Genomic DNA, 8703 nt, shown 5'->3' with positions numbered 1-8703 from the left:
ATTTAAATTGACTTATTCTACCTTTCGCATACATGGTATAAGGCATTCAGTTTTTCTTTTGACTGGGTATTAGTTTGTCTTTCACCAAAACTTTATGACATTTATCCATAGTTTAACATTAGGAATTCAATTTTATTTGTAAGGTGATTGGTTGAGGTCTTATTATGGGTTCTTTAGTAACTTCCATTTCTATTAGTTACTAATTTTTTGTTTTTTTGTTTTATTTCCTTTTTATTTAACTTTTTGATTTATTCTTTTTCTTTTTTCTATTATTTTTATTTTCATGAATTATAATTTTTTCACAATATTTTCAATTCAAGGTAACTTATTCCGCCACCACTCAAAGGAATATAGCACATATTCTAGGGTTCTCTATAGTAGCGCTTCCATCAAAATACCTGGGGGCTCCTTTGTTGGACTCGGCCATTAAGCACGCTTCCTGGAGGACTCTCTTAGACAAATTGGAATCAAGGCTCTCGTCTTGGACTTTTCACTCTCTCAATATGGCCGGCAGACTCATCTTGATCAAATCGGTTCTCTAGGCCATGCCACTGTATCTTTTCTCCATCCTGGCAGCGCCAAAATGGGTTCTCAAAGCAATCCACAATCTTCAGCGAAATTTTCTGTGGGGATCTTCTGGTCTCAACAAGAAATGGGCTCTTGTCAATTGGAAGGAGGTCTGCCAAACAAAATCAGAGGGCGGGCTCGGACTAAGGGATCCTCTCCAAAGCAACAACACAATGGGAGCTCGTATATGGTGGAATTGGATCTCCAAACCACATACACCCTGGGCGAGGCTATGGCAAGCAAAATATGCTCCGGGAAGCCAATGGAGCGACCTCATCAGAATCAGCACTACAACCCAAGGCTCTCTGATATGGAACGCCGCAAAGCTCCACAACGCCTTCATTCAAGAGCATAGTTTTTGGGAAATTCACTCAGGTACCACAGCAAGGTTCTGGGAGGACTCTTGGCAACAACTCCCAAAACTGGCCACTCTATTCCACAAGCCAATATGGCAAGTTTCTATGCAGCAAGAAAATCTCACCCATGTTCATCAATTCTGGCAGTAGCATACGTTCCAAGATTTTCAACTTTGGAAACCCGCTAGCACCTGGCAGGCCGATTGGCAAGGGGAAACCCATACTGAAATCGATCAGGAATTAAATCATAGAAGAATCAAATATTCAAACCAGCAGGACAAACTGCAATGGGGTCACATGCCAAAGGGAATGTTCACCACCAAGGAAGCTCACCAGCTTCGCTACTCAGCCTCCCAGACAGACAAGGATCAGATATGGGAAAGGGTCTGGCAACCAGGAATATGGCCCAAGGTCTCCACATTTCTATGGCTTTTAAGTAAGAGGCGCATCCTTACCTGGGACAACCTGCAAAAAAGAGGATTCATTGGCCCATCAAGATGCCCCAATTGCAATCTCCACTCTGAATCCATCAGGCATCTAATGGAGACTTGTCCTCTAGCAACTCAACTATGGGAGAAAATTGAACAATGCAATAGAAGATCGGAAGATCGAATGGGAGATATCACAGAAACCATTAGAAAATGGCCAAAGCACCCTTTTCAAAGCCCGCTTCTAAACTCTCTGTGGAATCTAATCCCAGGCTTTCTCTATTGGATACTCTGGAAGGAAAGGAATAGCAGAATTTTCAACAACATCAGCAGGCCAATTGATACTCTGTGGCTCCTTCTGAAACAAAATCTTCAAGAAACTCTAGCTATCAGAAACTGGCATGACACGGATCTGCCAGACTCTCCTCAGGAATGTCTCATCCTGAAAGCCTGGAATCTGGACCTATCCTTTTTAGCCCAGGTCAAAGCCCGTCCACCAACCAGTTCAGCCTCTCCCCTCACTTGGTCCCCTCCTGCAATCAACTCATACAAATTGAATTTTGATGGGGCAGCCAAGGGTAATCCCGGGCCGACGGGATTTGGGGGAGTATTCAGGAACAACACGGGCGTAGTATTGCATATCTATTACGGATCGATTGGCAAAGACACCAATAATGCTGCTGAGCTGGAAGGACTGTGGAAAGGGATTTGCATTGCAGATCAAAAAAACTTCTTCCCTTTAGAGGTTGAGGGAGATTCCCTTATCCTAATAACAGCAGCTACCAGAATACAAGCAGGCACTTCGGCAGCCAAGATGGCTTCCAGCTGGAGGTTGCTCAGCTGACTGGAACTCTTGGAGGAAAGGTGTTTAGTCAATTTAGTGTTCCTAAATTGATGTCATTAATTGTCAACCCGGGGCTCGTAAGCTGATGAAGTGAAGGTGTACTATATGTACTTAAGCAACCTCTTAGAGCTTTTTGTCGTTTGGGGGTGTTGTTTGTGGTTAATTTATCTTCCTAAAATGGAGTGGTGATTTATAAACAGATGAGTGATGGTGTGTGTAAAGTGAATTCTAGATGAGTGAGAGTGTGTGATTAGTGATTTCTAACTACTTGCTGAAAAGGAAAAGCTTGAATGAAATAAATAACTTGAAATGACTTGAAAGCAAAGAACCACTTTCTAATGGCATTAGACACCATTCATGCTGCTGCAAATAAAAGGTAAGAAAATCACTTAAAAGACCAATGATAAAGTTTATCTCTTCCTAACTCTCTGCCTCTAACACATAGTACTGTGTAAGACACGATTAGGAAGTAGCTAAAGATAAGTCTAAGAAATGATAAAAATGAGAAAAATCTACTTTAAAGACTAGTTATGATGTTCAGCTCTCTCTAACTCTCTGCCTCTAACACATAGTATTGTGTAAGACACGATTAGAAAGTAGTTAAAGATTAGTCTAAAAAGCACCCAAAGCCAGCTGCAAGTTATTAGTGTTCTGATCTCTAAAAGATAGACAATTTATGATAAAGAGATCATTCATATGTTAGCAAACCACTTTGAGAAATAAAACTAAAAAAATCAGCTATGAAAAATAAGTAAAGGCAGCAACTTGAATCTGTCAACTGAAACTACCACTAGATATAAAGCAAATACACAAACACAAAATCAATCCCGGGTTAAAAACCTGCAAAAGAACAATGCTGATCAGCTTAAAATAAAGGCTGGAAATGAAATAACAAGAAAGTAAAGCAAGCTGTACATGTTTCAACTAAAAGAAATGCTGAATAGAAATAAGGAAATGCTGCACATAAAATACATAAAATACTTTACAAGGCTAACATGAACAGGGGCCCTCCATTCATATCATCCAAAAGAGACTCAAGGAATTGTAAACTTCAAAACAGCACTGTTTCTATTACTCCATGTGCAGAAAAATACAGTCCAGAGTGCTAGAACAGCACTATAAAAACAGAGTCTTCGAATGCTCTAAAATAACAACAAGTTTATAAAATGCAGCAACTAAAAAGTAACATTAAACGTATGCAAACGCTAGTTTTATAGGCATCTGAAAGACGGCCTAATGCGTACAGCTAAAACTGGAAAACTAACTAACTGTCATGCGTAATTAAGGATCAAAACACGTCATAAGTCTGCGTGGATGAGCTGGAGGTTCTGGTCGTTATGGGCATTGAATCCAGAGTTGGATTATGTCCCCCACGGCCTGCATAAGACGAACAAGTCACCTTTTAAACTGACGTGACCCAACAGCTTACGTATCACCGTTAAGCTTCCTTTATTGACCGTAACTTGACCCTCGTTGACCGGAGGTACAGATGACGTGGATGGTTGAACAGGTAGCACAGGAACCTCGAGCACCTTGATTCCTAAGTGCCCATGTGGCTCATTTGGCAAAATGACACGTGGAACCTTGAGATTAACAAAAAGGTTGCGGGATCATCAGATGGCTGTGGAATCAGCAGATGGTTGCGGAATGCCTGTAAATATGTCAAAATCTAAACAAAACAGTCACACATTAGCAAAATCCCTAAATCATGCTTAATGCCATCATATGTAATGATCTGGGTGAGTTTATGCAGCAAAATAGAGCAAAAGGGAGAGATGAGTGAGGGAAAACTGTAGGGAATGATGGATAACCAAGTGTAAAGTAGAGACTCTACATACCCCCACTGCGAGGGTATTGCATGTCCTCATGCAATCAAAAACATGGTTCAGTCCACCTGCTGGGATGCCTCTGCTAGGACATCCAGCCTTCTCTTCTTTCTCTGTGTGGCCACATTGACCCTTGGTCTTTTCATCAAACACCTGAATTTCAGATTGATTAAAGCTCTGTTTAATTTTCTGCATCTCTTCTTGAGCTTTTTGTTTTCCTTTTGCCACAAGCCCATATGAAGCATGGTGTTATCTTGGACCATCTTGTCCACATTGCCCTGTATCTTCAGTTTTTCATTTTCTTGTTTGATGTGGCGATTTAGTACCTCTAGCTCAAATATTTCCTGCTTCAATGATTAGACTTGCTGCTCCAAGGGTTGAGCAGTGCTTGGCCCAGCCACTGCTTGTTCCAGCGTCTCCAGGTAATTATAAACTTTTTGTTGATCATGGTCAACCTCAGGTGACCGCCTTGGGCTATGCTCATACTGAAATTCGGATCCTTGTTCAAATTCAGGCTCATGCTCAAATGGACTTTCCTCACGTGGAGGACTGGTCTCTACATACTCAGCGTGTGAAGGACTTTTCTCCAAGTCAGGACTTGTAGCACCTTTTTGAGGTGTGCTCAAGTCAATAAAGAATGACTGTTTACCCTTTGTGGCCCCTACTTTTCTGTTTTGTAATCTGCTGCTCCTTCTCACGGAGGTGGTACTCTGTTTTTCTTTTTGTACTTTTTGCTTTTGTTTTTCCTCCTTTTTGGAAAGGGCAGTTTCATGGAGTTGAGCCAATCTTTGTGCTAAGGGCTGAGTGTCTTCCTCACTAGAATTCTCAGGAGTGAGGTAAGTTTCTTGAGCTATGGATTTCCCTTTATCTCTCTTTTGTTTCTTCTTACTCTCTTTTCTCTTTTGAGCAATTTCTTGGGCAAGTTCTGAAAGAGTTTCTGTGATAATTCCTTGAGCTATTTGACCAATGTCCACAGCAGGCTCAGGGTCAATCTCATGTTCAGAATGATGTACATCAGTTTCTTCTACAATCTGCTCTTGAACAGTTTCCTCTTGGACAACAGTTTCCTCTTGGTCAACAGTTTCAGGGGTAGCCTCCTTTCGTTTTCTTCTACTCTTTCTAGGCACAGAGGTTTCTCCTGCTTCCTCAAAATGGTTTCTCACAAGAAATTTCTCCCAGGTATCTCTTTTTGCTTTCAACTGTTCCTCAACTAGCATTTTAACAAGACCATGATGACATAGATGTGATTCAATGTTTGTTGGGTTCCTTTGGGCCATTGAACACATTTTTCTAAGACTTGAGAGTAGAAAATATGGAAGGTTAATATCATCTCCTAAGAAATGCATCATGACTTTGGCATGGTAAACATATAAGACTCCAAACCTTCCCTCACAAGTAAAGAATTTTTGCACTAATAACAGTAAAGTTGTCCATTCTTCCTTGACATAAGTAACAGGAATCCCTTTTGTAAAAATGCTGGTATCCATACCTGGGTTTTTCAAGATTTGCTTCCACTGTTGGTCTTGTACTGATCGGTTTTTAAACCATCTTTCCCCAGTTTGTGGGAGTGAAGTAGCTTGTGCTATGCTGCTCTCTGTGACTGTAAACTTCAGGTCCCCTATCTCCACTTGATTGTCTTTATCTCTGAAGGAACGTGCAAAGGCCTTCGTAACCTCTCTGTGGTAACCTCTGAATTTCTGGATGCATTGGAGCCAGTTTGCTTTTTGCAAAGCGTCTTTAACTTGAGGATATCCCTCCAAAAATTTTGAACCCTCGGGTTCTACTCTCAAGAGTTTACCCATTGGCTTTGTTCTAAATCAAAAGGCTACACGGCTTCAACAGTGGCCTTAACACAGTGAAATTACGACTCTAATGTAACAGCCGTAACACTGATAACCTGAATTAGCAGAGAGGAAGACGTAAAAAAAACAGAGTATGACTGAGGTAGCAGCGTAGTGAGCACAGCGGAATAAGGGAAATGAGGAAATGAAACAGCGTGAATGGAATGGAATGATACGAGCGTATGAGGGTTATGAAATGATGGGTATAAACGGTTAGGTCCTTAGGCTTCGGTCATAGGTCTACACTTGGCTGCGGGATTATGACTTAGAGAGACGTAGTACAGCAGTCTACGTCACTTAGGTACGAAACCCTTAATGGAAGAGCAGCCGCAATCCAGTTTCAAAATCGTGATGAATCATGACCGATGAGTGGGGAGATACGTGGATTTTTGGTCGCATGATGGATAAAAACTGGTAATCATTACATTAAATGGCAAGAAACATAACCCCGGAAACTTTGCAGAATGAGATAACCGTAAGTTTAGGATTTTAGATCATACCTCAGGTCCGCGTTTGAATTGCTTTTGATTATTTTCCACTAACCCTTCATTGTGTTGTTGCTGTTGCATGACCCTTTTCCACTTATTGTTGATGACTTCTGAACTGTAAATTTCTTTTCAAACAGACTGTGTTTTTTTATGCAGGTGCAGAGAGCTGCGGAATCGTTAGATGGCTGCAGAATCTTCAGATGGCTGCGGAATCTGTAGTAGTACCCTCCGGCTGCACAAAATAACTTTAGTTGTCTAAAAAAAAATACTTTATTGATGGAATGAAATGTAATGAATGGATTAATGAATGGATGGATGGATGGAAAGAAATGAGGTGAGGTGAGAGTGATTAAATGAATGAGATGGTGAAAAAGGTGGATGAAATGGCGAAATGAGATGGAAGAGAGAGTTTTTTTTTTGGAAAACATGAGGTGTCAGGTGACCCTGATTTTCACCTCAGGTTTTCTGCATGAGACTGCCAATCAGAGATTGGTTTTCAGGCTCATACATTTATTCTTTTTTTTTTCTTTTTCTTTTTCAAAAACCAAAGATTAGGCTGATGGAGGAGAAGAATCCTTCTCCACCAACCTGATTGCAGAATCTTCTTTAAACAATTTGACAAACTCTTCTTTTGAGAATGGCTTTTGGTAGATTTTCAAGCGATGGCCATTCACAATAAGAGGAGTATGAAATTCATCAATAGTTTTTACTCGAACTGCTCCATTGCTAAAGACTTCATCAATCTCATATGGCCCAAGCCAATGAGTTTGAAACTTTCCTTTGAAGTCTTTGAACTTTGAATCAAACAATAGAGCCCAATCTCCTTTCTGAAACTTTCTTTCTTTGATATGACGATCATGCCATTTAGATCTTTGGTGCTGAACTAGATCGGTCCTTAGAATTGCATCTTGTCTTATTTCATCTAGCTCATTTAGCTGGTCCATTCTGTGTCTTTGAGCTTCTGAAAGGCTCATTCCCAATTGGACTGCCATCTTGAAGGTCTTGATTTGGAACTCAATGGGGAGCAGGACTTCCTTCCCATAAACAAGTTCATAGGGAGAATGTCCTGTTGTGTTCTTCCATGTAGTCCTATAGGCCCATAAGGCTTCAGGGAGCCTTTCTGCCCAATCTCTTCTATGAAGATGAACAGTCTTGGTGATAATGCCTTCAATAACTTTATTGGTAGATTCCACTTGGCCATTGGATTGCGGATGGTAGGGAGTGGATGTTCTGTGCTTGATCTTATATTCCTCCATCAGCTTCTCCATCAATTTAGATGTAAACTGGCTGCCCTGATCTGTCACAATTTCCCTTGGGACACCAAAACGAGTGAAAATATCCTCAAAAAGAAATTGAACAACTGAATTTCAGTGGCAGAAGGCAATGCTTTTGCTTCTACCCACTTAGTAACATAATCAGTTCAAACCAGTATATACTTCTTTTGCTTTGATGGTGGATTAATTGGTCCAACGAAATCTAGAGCCCATTTCTCAAAGGGTTCGATGCATACCTGAGGCTGTAGAGGCATTTCATTTGAAGGAGTTGGTTTCCCAACTCTTTGGCAGCTGTCATACCTTCTAACATATTGCTTTGCATCTTTAAAGAGAGAAGGCCAATAATATCCTAGAGAAAGGATTTTATAGGCTGTCCTCTTGTCAGCAAAGTGCCCGCTGCATGGTTCATCATGACATGCCTTAAGGATGTCAGGCATTTCATCTTCCCGAACACACCTTCTGATTATACAATCTGGCCCTGTTTTGAACAATTCATTAGAAATCCAAGAATAATGTGCACTCTCCTGAATGATTTTCCTTTTCTCATTAGGAAATAAGTGTAGAGGAAGCTTCCCTGTAACAAGATAATTAGCCATATCTGCATACCAAGGAGTCTTGGTAGTCACTGCAAACAAGTATTCATCTGGAAACTTATCTTCTACTGGAGAATCCTCATTAGTGTTTTGGATTCTAGACAAGAAATCAACTACTGTGTTTTGTTTTCCAGGTCTATCTAACACAGTAATGTTGAATTCTTGTAAGAGTAAAAGCCATCTTGTAACTCTACCATTAGTGACAGGTTTGTTCATTAAATATCTTATGGCAGAGTGATCAGTATGGACAAAGGTTTCATAGCCGGTTATGTAGTGTCTAAACTTGTTGATTGCATGTACCACAGCTAAGAACTCTTTTTCTGTAACAGTATAATTTAACTCAGTGGGAGTCAAATTCTTACTTGTGTAATAAATGGCATAAGGGATCAAATCCTTTTGTCCCAAAACAGCTCCTAGAGCTGTATCTGAAGCATCAGTAGAAATGTGGAAAGGGAGTTTCCAATTTGGCCCCCTTAAGATGGGTGC

The sequence above is a fragment of the Pinus tabuliformis genome, chromosome 5_1 (assembly GCF_031772625.1).
Source record: "Pinus tabuliformis cultivar Carrire ecotype Pingquan chromosome 5_1, CPIR1, whole genome shotgun sequence".
Classification (NCBI taxonomy): Eukaryota; Viridiplantae; Streptophyta; class Pinopsida; order Pinales; family Pinaceae; genus Pinus; species Pinus tabuliformis.
The sequence above is the reverse complement of the archived record's forward strand: the minus strand, read 5'-3'. Positions refer to the sequence as shown.